Raw genomic sequence first — 16178 nt, 5'->3', positions numbered from 1 at the left:
TCATGATGACCTATAAAAAAACTTATTGTCACTCAGACCAGCCATCTGGTGCAGACAGAAATATTTGAGTGAAACAGTAATGCACAAAAAGTAAAGATGATAAAAAGACCCTGTTACCTGGTAAAGAGAACCTGTAAAATCCTCGGGACTGGCATCTTTAGGATGTTTAAAGGTGGCACTGAAGCAGAGAAAAATAGTGTAAGGTACATGCTTCCATTCAGGGGTGTCTGATTATGTCAGCAGACAAGAGTTTGGCATATTTTTGATGCAAGTCCAGATCAATTGACTGAAAATGAAGGACTACATAAACAGCCAGGCTGAAACAGTTAGTCTCGTATTCAACAAAATAGAGATAGAATCTCCTTGCAAAAATGCAGCAGTGAGTAGGCTACCCTCAAAGCTAGACATATAAAGTAAGCTTAGATGTAGTTCAACTTCTTTTGGAACTGTACTCCTGCGTGCACCAAAGACATTAGTTTATCCCCTTGGGCTTGTTGATGAAAGTAAAATTAAATTAACATATTTATTTACTTATCACCACTAATTTTATTTTACTGATTATTATTATCATTATCGTTGCTGATGTTATTTCGTATCTTTACATTATTCTCTACCAGCTATGACTATAATCAAATACCTCAGGTCACACAATGTGTTGTTTTACTGGAGCTGTAACATCTGCAGCGCCGACATGGGGAATGAAAACAGTTCGCACGGGCGGCTGACTAAAAAAATTCTCCCACAGCCTCAATCTACCTTGCTACTACCGAGTGCGGTCAAGCACAGCCTTCACTTTCTCCAATTGAGTGGATTGGTGAGGAATTTATCGGATTACACTCTGATTGGTCGGCTCCTCCTCGTTGAGCGGCGCGTCAGCCTCATTGCATCACCGTCATGATTCTGTCCCCCCCANCCCCCACCACCACCTCGAGCTCTGGGATGCTGAGGCAGAACAGAAGCGTATCGGCGGCACCACGAGTGAGAGTGGGATGAGGACGCAGGATGAGGTAGGGGCAGCAAGGATGGCTATTTTTATTTCCTATCTGCTATGGCGCGTGCATGCGCAGGTTGAGCTTTTCCTGGACGGTTGTGAAACGCAGTGAGTCGGGATGGTCCTACTTTTTCTTTTTTGAAAGAACCCTGCAGTGTGGGGGACCCATCTATCCTCTACTCATGTGTCCTTCCTGGTCTCTGTGCGCTCAACCGAAGAATTTCGGGCGTCTCCTCCTTTGTGGCGCTTTTGATCWCTGCTTATGTGCGTTAGGGTCATACCCATCTGGGTATTTAACGACGCAGCTACTTAGACTCAATCCCCTGTGAGCACACACTGATCTCTGTCCTATTTGGCAGGGTTGCCACCTCTGCGCTCCGCGTTAGAACTGCGGAGGTTGTCCAGCTGGGCGATGAGGAACAGGAGCTGCATGGTGTTAAATGTCAAACTTTGAAAGAYATCCCAGAGCAGTCAGGACATCTAGGACATCTGTTTTGATTTTGTTTTTTTGTTTTTTTCCCCCCCTTGATCTCTAAAACGTACGAACCTAAAACTTTCTAATTTTATTTATGCTTGTCATTGCTCCCWCTGAATGTAATCAGTGTAGTTGAGGGTGTTAGTGGTCAGACTCAACTGCTACGTTTAAAGTAATAGAGATAGAGGCAACATATTTCTAATTTTAAATAATTTTAGGCAGTGCAAAACACTTAAAAATATCTGTGACTTTAAAAAAAAAAAGTAATGCTCTAACTTAGCATATCTAAAAGATGTTTCGGAATATTTGACTCAATTTAGATTTGCACCTATGCAATGAACTGTAGAAGTTATTTTAGACTTTCATCATCAAAACAGAAAGTCTTGAATCTATACTTTCAGAAAAGCTCTGTTCTGTTATCCCAATGTGGGACGATCGCTACTACTTTAATGTGAAAATGTAGGCTTATCATTTGTGAAATAAATACAATTCAAAACAATAAGACAACTACAACAGGAAGAAAAAAGTATGTTTAACACCGAGCTGTGTGAGAACTTTTCTTGGCGTGCTGACCACAGGTGAGGGTGTATTTTTGTTGCTAAACCCCTTGTTCACACCATGACACAGTGATTATGTGTGTTACTGTGTGCTTCTTGTGTGTGCTCTCACTAATCACTTTTCTCCACGTCTACTGTGTGCAAAGCCTTAATCCCCGATTTAAAGTACTACATCTTTGCTTAGTCAGTGTTGTCTGCCTTGTTGCACTGGGCTTACAGTCTGCAATTTATGTCAGTGTATTGAAATGCATTCCGAATAAATATTGTTGGAATATTTATGAGGCAACTGGCTAGGTGAAGAGATCGCTTGGACTTTAGTACTRAAAGGATGAATTAATGATCATCGTTTGTTTAATTTTTGAAATGCCTAATGCTACCTCTTAGCATATGCTATTTTAGATAACAATTTACATAAATGAATGACAGACAAAAGCAGACAGGATTTGTCTGCATGCCTTTTAATAGCCGACATACATGGTGATGGCGCTTAAAAATTAAAGGAAATATCTATTAACTTTCTATTTGCTGTGGGATCCTTGACTGGCTTTTGTTTTCACACTCAAAAAYGACTATGTTTTTTGAAGTGGAGATGAAATGTTTCAAGAAACAAAATAARTCCAATTGCATTCTACTGTATTTTAATACTTAGGGCAGATATTGATGTGTTTTGTGCACATTGGCCCTTGATTAAAAGCAAGGACCTTGTGAAAATCTACAGYGAAGAGAGTCCTGTCCGACCTGGGTTGAAGGATAAAGAGGTTATTAATCCAAACGTAACATAAAAAGCCAGATTACACTTTTCGAACACACTCAGGAACAAAGATCTTCATGTTTGGAAAGATTTGTTAAAAAGGGAGACTCTTGCAAGCTTGGAATATCAGCCAAACTGTGAAGAATGTGGGTGGCAGCATATGGAAATATTGAAGCAACATCTTCAGACTTCAGTCAGAAAGTTACAGCTTAGGCAAAGACCATGTCCTCCAAATGCACACTGACTTAATTGTCCTGTCATATTAGTGACAATGTTGTTTATGGACAACACAATTGATGTTTTGGAGTGGCGCTAATACATCTCTGATCTCAGTCTGTTGGAAAATTTGTTGTCAGGCCTGCCTACTAAACCTGACTCAGTTACAGCCATCCTATCGGGAGCAATGGGCCAAAATTGATGCAGATTATTGTGAAAAGCTTGTGGAAGGACACCCACAACATTAAAATAAAGCCATACAGTACAAAAGGCAATTCCACCAATACTAGGAAAACGTGTGCATACTCTTAAAAAACATAAAATAGGAAAAGGTGTGATGTGATTTATTGCCAGACAGTGAGCAAAAAAGTCATGCCTTTTAAATTAAGTGCATACAAATATCTGCTTTCAGCTGTATGTAAATAAAGGCAAAGAGAACCAAAGATCTTTGTTTTAGTGTGATGATTTGTTCGTACAGCTGTTGGTTAAACTGTGGGTGTTTTAAGTTTTTGGTTGGCATTGCAGCAGTTTATCAACATTGTGGTTTGTATTAGCTAGAACAAATCCTCAATAAACGCTGTACAAAAAGTCAACTCTCCCTGAAATAAAGCTTTATTTAACCAGATTATACTCACTAAGATCACATACCTCTTTTGTAAGGTTCAAGTCAGTAGCTGTATAATTACRATCTAGGCAAAGAACACACACTAGAATTTACTCACAGAAAACCCTTGCACACACACAATGTAAAGGTTTGCAGCATATTTCACAATAAGTATAACTGTGCAAGCAGCTCCTGTTCCAAGCATTTTATAAAACAGACTTAACTGATATTAAGTTACACATCTCTAGTAACTTATTGTTTCCCATGTGACTCTAGGACTGTATTAGGTCTTYGTAGTTTATTAAGCTTCCAGTTCAAATAAAATCCATATTGACTTTTATCCTTATTTTGATTTTAAGTTTGGATTTCAGTACATCCCTCAAGTGAGAATCCTGRAAATAGGTACATTTTGTTTATTGATACTGTGGCGTTTTTGACAGAAACAAAYCGCAAGAGGCCCATTTGCAAGAAAGATAAACAGAATAAAAAGCAACATTTGTTCAATCTAGTCTAATTTGTCTTAAACCAATACAGATCAATTGAGTCCAAATATAATCTAACTAAACTGAGTAAATTTAATTTTGTTTTGAATTACAAATTTGCCAATTAGYTTTGAACATTTGGGAAATTAACRTTTGCAAGGGGAGAARGGAGGTCATACTCAGTGAAGATAATAAACTCCCTTTTAAACTGAAGAAATCACAGCAGGGCCAGATTGATTAAGCACAGCAATCATCCACATATACCTAGAGGATCAGAGGAAAGAAAGGGGATATAAACAATACTAAACGCCCCAGGCTTGTGATTTCAGCTGTTGAAAAGAAAAAATGGAAGAAAAACATTAAGTTATTGAAAACCACAGTTATATTAAACCCGTAAAAGGAAAACAAAACATAAGTGAGCAGATATCATCATACTAGCAGTCAGTCTCTCTGCCTTTCAAGCACAGGTGCAAAATGTTCTAAAACATTTTGTTACATCTTCTTTTACTGTAAAATCAAAGTCCCAAAATTATCGCAATTTTCCCACTAGTACAGATTTTTTTCACTTTTGTCAGCTAAACAGATTTATAAGACTGGTATATTTAGGACTGGAGTACACTTTACTAAAAAATAACCATTTTAATTTAAAAGGTATAGGCAACAACAGCAGCACTTGGGTAACAGAAACGTTTGCTATGCAGGAGAGGAAAATAAACCTATGAGCATGTTCAGCATAAGATATCATGGACAGTTTATATTTAATAGGTAACAAAAAAAATGTTTCTTTTTTGGGAGACTTTTCTAATCMTTAACAAAGAGTTATAGAAACAAATGTACTTCTCAATCATATCACAATTTATTGACTACTACTTTCAATATTTAATAGTAAAGAAGAAAACTGTTACGYTCTCAGTAAAATCTGAATATGAGACACTTTTTTAAACAATTGTGAGGTGTATGCAGAAATTGCAGAGCAATTCACATTGGACATGACATAACTAGCCTTGTTGTAATACCACTGCACCCTGTAATTCCCTCTGAAAATGTTCGGTGAGTAGTGCAAATGAAACTGACTCAAGTTCTCGCATAGGCTGCTCATGAGAATGATATGAGTCATACATATAAATTCTGAATAACTGCTTTTGACAGCTTTAGGGGTTTATTTTGTGATACTTGGTGAGGTATTTATTATATAACACAGTTTGTTGAACGGGTTTGTGTAAAATGGGAACAGAACTGGATTACTTCTATACTGCTGAAGTCTTTTACAGGTAAGGTGGAATATCATCAAAGTCACTCTGGGTTTAGCTCCAACATATTTCTAGCCGCAGTTTCTCCATATCATGTTCTCATGTTCATATTGAGAAGAAGTTCATAACTTGCTACTGTTCAAYCAGGCATCATTATTTTGTCCACATGTGGAACTTAAGAGTCCAAAAMATATATAAGTTGTTGAAATCATGAAATGTTGAATTTTAATGTAGAGGTTTGCGAACTGATATATTTTATTGAATTTCATATAAATGTGTTTTGTTTTGACTTTTATAATAAAAAAAGTACTTTTTCAAAATATTAGCCTTTTAAGACGCAACACATAAATAACAGAGGCAGCAATTAAACAACATATCTCTGTAATTGATGTTCTATATGCCTGATGCTATGTTATGTAGACTTTTATCACACATTTCTATAAAYGTTTTATTTGTTATATATTTTAAATGGTTTATATCGTTTTACATTAAAAAAATAACATCGGGAAAGCCAAGTTTAATGGCACTATCAGTGTTAGGGCAGCAGGATCGGTTATCAGAGGCATGTTTTCTACTTATTTTATTGATTATCAGATAGTAAGCTGCTGGCTGATAAGACTGAGACAAAGTCAAGCAAAGCATTATTGGACACTCAAAGGTCACAGTAGAAATACGCTGTTTGCACTAAACTGATCTCTCGATTGATTAACTTGATATTCTGTTGGTTGTGGTTTATTTTTCAGTCTTTTCTTAGTATATTTGTTGGAAAATAGTTTTMTTTCTGGYTGTTTGGCTGCAGATTATTGTGCAGGTTACATCTGGATTAAGTTGATTGAGTTCTTGTTTGAAATGCTTGACTGGATATGTCCCAGTGTATCSAGTATAGWTTGGGGTCATTAATGACTTTAGTCTTATTATGAGCAGACCTTCATTGCATGTYGGTTTTCACATTATTGTATTGTYAGTATTGGTTTATTRCGTTTAAGTGCTACTACAGTGTATAAGGTACAACCTGGAGGTATTCTTTTTATTTGCTATGAGTCTAGCTTTTTTAAATATTTTCTTTTATTAGAATCTGCCATTACAACTACTTAAAGAAGATTTAAATTTATTTTCTCTAAGTAGATTTAATAGGAAACACTACTCAACGAAAGTGTTGTTAGCAGGTATGAGATACATCACATTTTATTAACCTAATAAATGATTACCCTGTATATAAATACTGACTGAATTATATCTTTTGCTAGGGATGCTTGACATGGAAATAACATGTTATATCAATACTTTTAACTCAGCCTATATCTTTTCAGCTACTTTAAAACATCAGTTGAAGGAGCAGCTAAACCTGGACATGGTACCTGCTTTAAAAGACATCCTGAAACAAAGTAGAATTTAATCAACTAAAGCGTGCCCAGCAGACGGAAAATAGTTTGAGATGGAAAAACTAATTAATCCACTTCTTATATCATTTTTGGAGCTTGCAGACATCAAGTAATGATGGCAAATTCCTATCCCAATAGATTTTTTTTAGGGATAAAGAAAGCAAAATAATCCTCATTTCTGCCTTGTGCAATAATACTTGGCACCTGAGATCTGGACAGAACAACAAAATTTTCATAAATATTACAATAGAGCTATTCAGATTTAAAAGAAAGAAGGCCTCTGACCTATCAGAAACATCTTACCTTTACTTTAGGAGCATTTAGGTTCCATTTCTGTTGTCCAGCCCACTGCCGTCCAGCACTTGCATTGAAAACAAAATGTGATCTAAAAAAAGAAAATTAAAACATGCTAAAGTGCATTCTGTCTCTTCTACAAACGTTGTTTTTGTTTTCAATGAAAACCAGGTGTTATCTTGTTAATGTGAGTTTTATCTCATAATTATCTCATAAAGGTGAACGACAGGCTTTTACATGCTGTTCACCTAAAATTATGGGGAATGACTTTATTTTTCCTCTGACTTGAGGATGCCAAGTGATTAGTGCTTACCTCCTGCTGTTAGCACCCACTTATGTACCATATTTATGGAACTGGCTGCTTCTTTTATTTACACATTTAGATCTGCATTTTGTTCCCAAACTATCAGTGTTTAACTCTGYCCACTACGTTTCATATTTAACCCATAATCATCATGGCATTCTCCTGTTTTTCATTGATTTGTTATTGTGTCTTAATGTCTGCGTTTCTCTCTTTAATAATTCAGATGCTCTTACGCTGCTACTGTAATTGCTTTTTACTTTGGTCTGCATCTTTTAGGTGAACTCTTAAGCACACAGAGTTTTCCTTTATCGTCGCAGATATTTTATTTGTGTGTGTGTGTGTGTTTTCTATTATTTGTTGTAGTCTTGCCACAAACAACTGCAAAATCCTCCAGCTTTTACATGAGAATCATGAGATTGAGATTGACAGAGCATGTAACCAACATTCATGACATTTATGCAGGATTAAATGAATAGATTTTACAATTTCCTTTCTGTTTTATCTGTTTCTTAGTGACAAATAGTGAAGCTGTGTTTTGCAGGAAAGTATTTAGTACCAAGTCCATTCTATGAGTGGTTTAAAGGCACCTTATTTGAAGAATGATTGTGAACAGGGTCCTTTTGCAGTGTGACTTGATTTCCCCAGTGACTCTCCAGCGAAAGYATATTTTATTGCTGTGGAAAAAAATCACTGTGGACAAATTCTATATAGGATGTGACCTTCAAGTTYAGAAAAAGGGARGTTACAACACTACACCTATTTCGTTCCGGTTACTTTTTTTGCTTTTTTTTATAACTTGTTGAAATTGTAAATTAGTTACATCTAGATTTAACAAATATGAAATACATTGTTTTATATTATTTGTGCTTGAGGTTTTAATAATGCACTGAGAGGGTTGTTAATGGTTGTTTGGATGCTGGAGTTGTAGAGTGGATCTGTCTAATGGACTGCTGGAGATAGTCTCTAGTCCCTCCATCTTGCTCGATGGATGATAGATGGATGTTTCCAGTAGAGGTCAGGCATTGAGACATAGRCATGTCCTTTTAGCAGTTTTGATCTTACTATTTGCTTTATATTTGCACTGGACTAACTAAGTAGATACGTATGTGCAGATTCAAACATGCTCATCAAGTATGTCAGTTGGGAAAATGTTCATCTTTAATCTGATCCATTGAAGTTCTCTCTACAGTCGCAAACAAAGCAGGTGTGGAAAACTGGTTTGAGGGCAAGAGAAAATGATGTTACTTCTAAAAATAATATCTTAATCAACCAAGCAAGCTCTTCTGACAGTCCACACTGTTGGATTGTCAGAATGGTGTTTTTAAATCAGTAGGCGATACTGTCGATTGTCACAAACAGTAAAATCATCTATTTAACTGATTCATTCATTCTGTCAGATTATAAAATGTGTAATCACACACATGTGTTTCGTTGATTAACTTGTAATRACTTTAGAAAAAAGAAGAAAAGAAAAACTAAAAAACTCACACCTTCCCTCTCCCCACTCAAACAAACTCCTCAAAGTCTTTTTGTCTCACCGTTACAAACCCAAATGGGACATCGGTAAATTAATCAGAATTTAATTTATTATCTTCTGCATGTGAAGCAGTATCTGTTGTAATGTTTACTGTGGTAAGATCTGTGTACTGCTTTTTCAAAAAAAGCGACAGCAGGATTTTAATAACTATTTACATTATTTTATTATTCATTTTTAATTCTAGCTTCTGAGACATCTCTGAGGACGTTGCTTTTTTTTCCATTTTTCTTCCTTTCCACCAAAATTGCCCCCAGCTTTCAGCAGATGGTATGTTCCCCACACAATTTGTGCAGCGCAAACAGCTATATTTTTTTCAGTATTCAAACCATTTTGCCCTGGGTGTTATTGAAATAGATAAATAAAAATAGGGAGGAGTATCCCCAAACATTAAATCTTAATTCTAATTCAAGAGGTTTATCTCGGCGCCTCCATTCCAAATGAAAAGAAATGCAGCCTAAGCTTGCASTCTCTTATTCACTACGTGGTTTACAGTATCTAGAATCAACGGCAAATCTAGGTTGTCCCAGTGGAAATTCAGAATCTTTTAACAGTATTTGGACTACGGACAAAGCTGAGAAAGTCATTTATGTTTCAACAGTTTTGGATGGGTTTTTTTGTGTTGTGAGGTAAGAAATTGTTTTCTGGTAGTAAAGAACATTTTTAAAAAATACATCTAGTGATATTGTAACTACAAAGTGGCCTTGAAGGGATCAAGCTGACTTTTGAGATGTATTCTGAAATACCTTTCTTCAGTTTCTGTGTTCCTCAGAAAAGCATCTTTTGTACACAGGTGGGAAGCAATTTGTTGCCTAGCAATATGTGAAGGTTGAGTTTATTCCCTGTTATATGTAAGTGCATTCCTCTGTCACAGCATTCTCTACATTGCCTCACAATTTTTTTTGGTATACTATTACTTCAAAGTTTTTCCAGCATGAACACATTTGATGCAAATGAACGTTTTAGTTTCTGCACCATTAAATTTGTTTTAATTAATGTGCATGAGAGAGAAGTAATGCAATATGCAGTTATGAATGTGTCTGAGTTAATCACACATCATTTTGTGTTGATGGAAGAATGGATGGTATGAAATAATGAATCTGATTGTCTGCACATGTTTACAGAAGACGTCTTGCGAGAAAAAAAAATAATAATAATGAGAAGAAATCAGTGTTTTCTCATGGAGAAAATAACCATTATGTTGCTACCGGGAGCCTGTGTCTCCCTAGATATGTCCTTTTATTTAAAATCACCCTAAAACAGTCTCAAGTAATTTTCACATATGAGGTTGAGACAATAATGGCTTCATCAGTCAGTTCATTAAAAGATGCAATTTAGCCATTCAGACATATTTCTCATTTTTTTATTAACAGGCCACATGTTTTATTGAGGCTTATCTGTACGACTTATGTAGACAGCGAAGATATGCATTTATTTTTTTATTTTTTATGTGAAAGAGACTGATACAATAAACCTAGATCATTATCTCAAAACAATATGATGCATCGTGTTGATTATAACTAATTAGTATCACCCGTTAAAGGTCAATCTTTCTTCAACCCCTTATGTTGCACCTGTTAATAYACGTTGCAAAACTATGCGTTGCAAGATTATCTACGCCTATGAAAAATKTTCACATTATTTTTTTCACATCACAGTTACACACTTCAATTTATTTTACTCAGGTTTAAGTGATAGTCCAGCACAAAGCAGAACACACCACTGGGAAAGTAAAAGGAAAATAAAGTATTTATAWAGATGTGCAAAACATACACTGAAAGGCTTGCAGCTGCAGTTCCAGTAAAATGTGGTCCCACAAAGTACGGACAAAAGGGCCGAATATAAATGCACAGCAAGCATTCCAAATTTTTATTTGCAAAAATATTTAAAAACAATTTATCATTTGCCTTCCTCTTCACAGTTATGTACTACTTGGTGCTGGTCAATCAGTTAAAATTCCAGTAAAATACATTCAGGTTTATCTTTGTTATGTGGAAAGGTGGAGTAGTTTGAATAGTTCTGCAAAGCACACCAATTCCTTCTTGGTTTAAAATATCTRTTCTTTATTGCAGCATAAGCATTGTMAGCAATAGCGAACTGTATCTTGAACAACTGAAAAAAAAACCTCCTGCACTTTGACTTAAAGAGAAATACTTCTGCAAGTGAGTTAAGTAACACTTGCTTTTGCTCCARTAATTATTCTTCTCACAACAATTTTATTTGACCAAACCWGCACTTRTCAAAAATACATCATATGATGATGGAGTTATGARAGATGTCACAATTAGAAATAGTAGAGATAACAAATGAAAAATATATTAATGATCTATAGATTAAGATTGTTTCAAACAACCAGTAACATCTCAAAATTTGTAGAGGTGCAAAAAAGTAAGATTGGGAATAATATGTTTTTTGCCTTGAAAAACATATTAGAATCACACCCAGAAAGAGGCTATGCTGGTCTCAAACTTTTGCAAATATTTATGCCTTGATATAAGAAAATCCGCTGATCACACCACCATTTCAAAGTGAACTCATATTTTCACATATTTAACAGTATAGACCCATATGCAGCTCATGAAAGAGACTAGTGCATAAAAGACATAAAAGATTAACCTCACAACCCGCTCTTCTTGTAGTCACCATGCATACATGCAAAACGTCACATCTCCAAAAATGATGAGATGGACATGGAAACCATTATAGATGCACATCCAAAAGAGCTTTTCACTGCAATGTTAGCTTCATCAAAAACTCAAAAATCTCTTATTTTTACTCTGTATTAGGCAGGCCCTACCAGATTTCACTAAAAACACTCTTCGGTGTAAATGCTGGCACTGACTGAACATTCAAAATTAGTTGTTTTCAGTAGAACTGAAATGAAGTCAGAAGCAGCAGAGATAGACAAAAGAGATGTTGTGAAACTACTTAAAAAGAAAATCTATTTTTCTTTGCGTTGTCTAGATGAGGAATCTCCAGCTACAGTCCTGAAGAGCTGGCATCCTGCCAATGAATCCCTGCACCATCACACCTACATCAAAATAAAACAACTCATTACCTGGCCTCTGTAGAACTGGTAGACATTGGGAGGTAATTGAAGCATATGATTTAGTCATGTTGGAGCACAGGTGAATCCAAAAGTTTGCAGGACATGGGCTCTCAAGGTCTGGTGTTGGAGACCCATAAACACGGAGACCCTTGTGGTGTCTGACTGCACATYAGATAGCAATATATCTAGAGGATTCCATAAATAATGTTTTAGCATACTTACATTCTGGTATTAGATCACCATGAGTTCAGTTTGTTCAGCGAGTCTGTGTTCTGTCTTTCTTCTGTGAGGCTCCTGACAAGAGGTGCTCCCTGAACAAGAATTGGACGTATCTTCAAATTATTAGGATGGTCATATGGTTTGGGTCATATGTGCAACGTGCTGAGATTGCAAACTGCAGGGTGCCACATATGTGGAGATTGGTCCCAGTAAAGAGCAGTTTCAATGTTTTGTGTACGTGTTAAATTATAGACAACCCCTCGTACTTTACTGCTATTTTAGCAATGCTAGCAACGACAATCTGAATGCTAGAATTGTTATAATTTTGTGTCTTTGTTTTAAAATGTTATCCCATTTTACAATAACTTCTATCTCAGACAAATGTGTGACGCCGCCTCTTCTTCTAACATACATAACAAAAATAGTAAAATTGTATTCACTGCCTCCTCTGAGATGGTACGTTGAAAGGGAAGTGAGATATTTTAAGCTAAAAGCAAACAAAACAGGTCGGTACAGAGGAAAAATAGAATTGCTTTTTACTCCTGGCAAAAACAAGCTTTTTGTAAAAAAGAATTTTTTTTTTTTTCATAAATATAGCTTTACAGCTGTTGTGGTGCAAAATTGCCTGACCAGCCTGAGGAGAAGCGAAAAGTAATTTCTGCAGCCAAGTTACTTACTGCAGGCTGCAGGAAAAAAAAAACAGCTTTGACAGATCAAATAATTGTTCATTTACATATTCAGGACATTAGGATGTAAAAACATTCATATGTTTAAGAAAACTTGAGGAGGCTACATTTAATCCCCTTGAAAGGACAAACAGATAAGATCTGTCTGCAGTACAGGTTGATGTTATTTCCTCACATAAATCATTTTCAAGTATAGCAAAGACATTAAAAGACATTTCAATATTCTTCCAATAACTGATGAGTGAAGAAAAATGTGAGAAAAGAGGAAAAGTTTCTTTTGTTGCTCCGAGGCTTGTACAAAGTGCTTAAATGTTATGTGACTCTGCTACACTCAAATAACAAATGAAAAATATTTAACAGAAAACTAATTTAGTTAATAAACTCATCCAGTCTTTATACATTGATACATTGAGAGAGTAAACTCCGTTTTAAGGTTTTAACAAAAATAATCTAGTTTGTACCAGGTTCTGAGGTTATTTAGATTTCACTCTTAAGTGTAGAAACACTCGTAAGAGCATCTGTAGTACACTCAACCATGTTATTATTTATTACACAAGCATGAAATTAAACTCGACAGAAAGTAAACTCCAAAACCCTTCACACATAYGAAAAAATACAAGAATCTAGATGGGCTGTCCTTCCGTTTTACTATGAATTTATTACTGTGAAATAAATGAATTTTTAAGTGTAAAATGTAGATTGCAAACCTTGTATCTTTTTATGTGCAACTCAAGTAGTGCTATCATAAAAGTGCCACTTTGAATAATAATGCTGTGATTAAAGATAGATCATCCTTAAGGGTGATCTAGGGTTTCCTGTTCTATAAGTTCTGATAACTAGGAGCACTGATTGTTCTTTTAGAGAATATTAATGCCTCTTATGCCAGCAGACATGTATTGTTGGKCAATTCATTTAGTAGGGAACCTTCCTAATTAAAGAGATTAGCCAATTATACAGTGCACTTAAATTTAGGTAAAAAACACAATCATGAAAAGAGCATGAAGGAAAACATTTAGGAGCAAAAACAAGCATGCATGACAGACACAAAAGCCTATCAACACAGACGCATTCATGCTTTCTATTTACACACTCTATYCCTGGTGTCTTTTTTAAGAATAGAGAAAAGACTAATTGAAATTYGATTTCAGGTAAAAAGGACATTTCTTAGCTGAGGAAAGAAATCTGGCACTTTCTTTTGAGGTGCAAAAACAATTAGACAGAAGATAAATTAATATAAAGTTGCTTTGCAGTGTCTTTAGTGTGTTACAGTGATAGCCATAGCACAGCAACCCCTCTCTGGTGGGTGATTTCAAGCAGCTACTTATAAAGGCTCTGCTTATCTATAATAAGCGCATCCACAGGACTTTAGGGTGGGAAGTGAATGGTGTTCACCTGCCACAGCTTTCTCATTAGCCAGGTTTCTTTTTTCTCTCTCAGGTTATATGGTCACACTGTGCGATACACCGCAGGACATAAAAATCCACGAGCTTTACTCTACACACAAGCTTCCAGAGGAGGAAGTTGAATCTCTCATTGAAAAAGATTTATTCTAAACAAGCTGTGTAAACAATGTCTGAGGATGAAATAGAGTGGATAACGGTGCACGTACTGACCTAGAATCGATGTTGGTTTCTTTTAAGGGTAAATGTAAGGCAAAGCTGACTAAGTGCTTTTACATGTTTCCATTTGCTGCAGGTCATCATTTTCTTTGAGTGTCACATCAACAATGATGTCTGACAGCAGGGACAGGTTGAAAGATAAAGGTTAATTACTCTGCGTCCGTGTGCCCAAAGATTATAATCCTTCGGTCTGTGCAGTAATTGGTTTTCAAGAAGASKACCGTCTTAATTGCTTTGTTGACAGGTTATGTTTCAGGTTACATGGATAAAGGGTGTGTTGTTGTGTTTGTTATGACCACAGTGTTTATGCCTTTTGAGTGTTAAGAATGTCGTCATTTCTTATACCTATATATGAAAGTTGCTCACAAGTTTTGTTTTTTTTTCCAAATCAATTGTAAAATTTCTTAATCCTGAAATTAATGTTCTATTAAAAGATGTCATCTCATCTCTCTATAACACTGTTGCACATAAATCGTGTTATCCTCAAAGASATTCAGAACATTTCATTAAACATGCATTAAGTTTCTGTAAATCATAATGAAAATAGATTATCCATAATATTTATCCCATTCGAAAAATGTCGATTAATTCAGGTYTCAACAGGAAGCACAATATAATGTATGCTATGAATTTCAAAATAGAGATGGGCACAATGTGAAGTAAATGGGGAATCAATATACATTTCCTGAATGATCAGAGCACAAAGTACTTTAGGTTTGCAAGTATCTTTGTTTGTAACTGCAAGTATCTTTGTTTGCATTTAGAATAACAATATTAAAGAGAACATTACTATTTTTAAAGTCACTTTGACACAGGTGATGATTCTGTGTTAGATTACATGCCTTAATCACAACATAGAGAGAAATAATAGGATAGAGAAGATGCATTTGCTACAAGATAGCATTATGCCAAAGTGTGCAAAAACAATATTTGTGTGAAATGCAACAATGTATCAAGAGACATTTTTAAAATAACTCTCCAGGCCATTTTGTCATTGTATTGCAAGTTCTTTCAAATACTTCATTAAATCCCTACTTGTGATCATTTGCAATCTATGACTTTGCTAATTCTTTCTAAATTTGGTGAAAAAAATAGGGMCTTTTGTGATTGTAGATTTTTTTTAACAATGGCTCTTGGCAAATAATCCTATAAAATATTGAAAAGCCTATTTAATTCASTTGAATGGTGCCAAATTTATGAGAGAAAGCAAGTTGTGAGTGGAGCAGCAACACTGGATCTCTGAAAAAATGTCATGATGTGGGACGGCATCTTCCAATCCTCACTAGAAAAAAAAGGCTTATCAATTGAAAATTTCTCAATGCAAATGGATGTTAAGATAATTCTGCAAGCAGTGTCAGTACCACTTTAATTTAATTTTGAATAGGCCAAACTCTATTCTTAAAGTTATTAGAGGTTGCACTTGCAGAGCAGAGTTTATGTCTCCAAAATTTGGGAATGTAGTCCTCTTGAGTCTTGTGGGATCAGCTGTTTGAGCTGATCAACACTAAAAGATTGACAACAAATTCTTGTTCCAAAAATGGATTATGTCCCACAACACAGCATAACCGAGCTGGTGATCAGGAAGAGAAGGGGGCGCCTGCCTGTTCAGGCTGTGTGCAGTTTCTCTGTGCTCCATTAGGGCTCGTGTTTTTTAAATTGCTAAATGGCCATTATGTGTTGTTTTCTTCAAACTCAATTATCCGATCCAATAAACAGCACCAAACAAAAGTCAAAAGCAAATAAATGTGTTTCAAATTCAATTCAA

General features: G+C 35.5%; 1 protein-coding gene across 2 annotated transcripts in view; it reads left to right on the top strand.

Annotated features, from left to right (window-relative positions):
• Positions 1-923: 923 nt before the first annotated feature.
• b3galt1b (UDP-Gal:betaGlcNAc beta 1,3-galactosyltransferase, polypeptide 1b) overlaps positions 924-16178 on the top strand; it is a 45790-nt gene continuing 30535 nt past the window's right edge. Inside the window, exon 1 of one of the 2 annotated variants that reach the window (XM_008404047.2) lies at positions 924-1007. The gene's annotated coding sequence lies outside the window, so the exon portion shown is untranslated. The remainder of the gene's footprint in view (positions 1008-16178) is intronic. The other variant, XM_017308206.1, reaches the window with a different exon arrangement.

This window comes from Poecilia reticulata, linkage group LG2 (genome assembly GCF_000633615.1).
Source record: "Poecilia reticulata strain Guanapo linkage group LG2, Guppy_female_1.0+MT, whole genome shotgun sequence".
Taxonomy (NCBI): domain Eukaryota; kingdom Metazoa; phylum Chordata; class Actinopteri; order Cyprinodontiformes; family Poeciliidae; genus Poecilia; species Poecilia reticulata.
The sequence above is the reverse complement of the archived record's forward strand: the minus strand, read 5'-3'. Positions and strand labels throughout refer to the sequence as shown.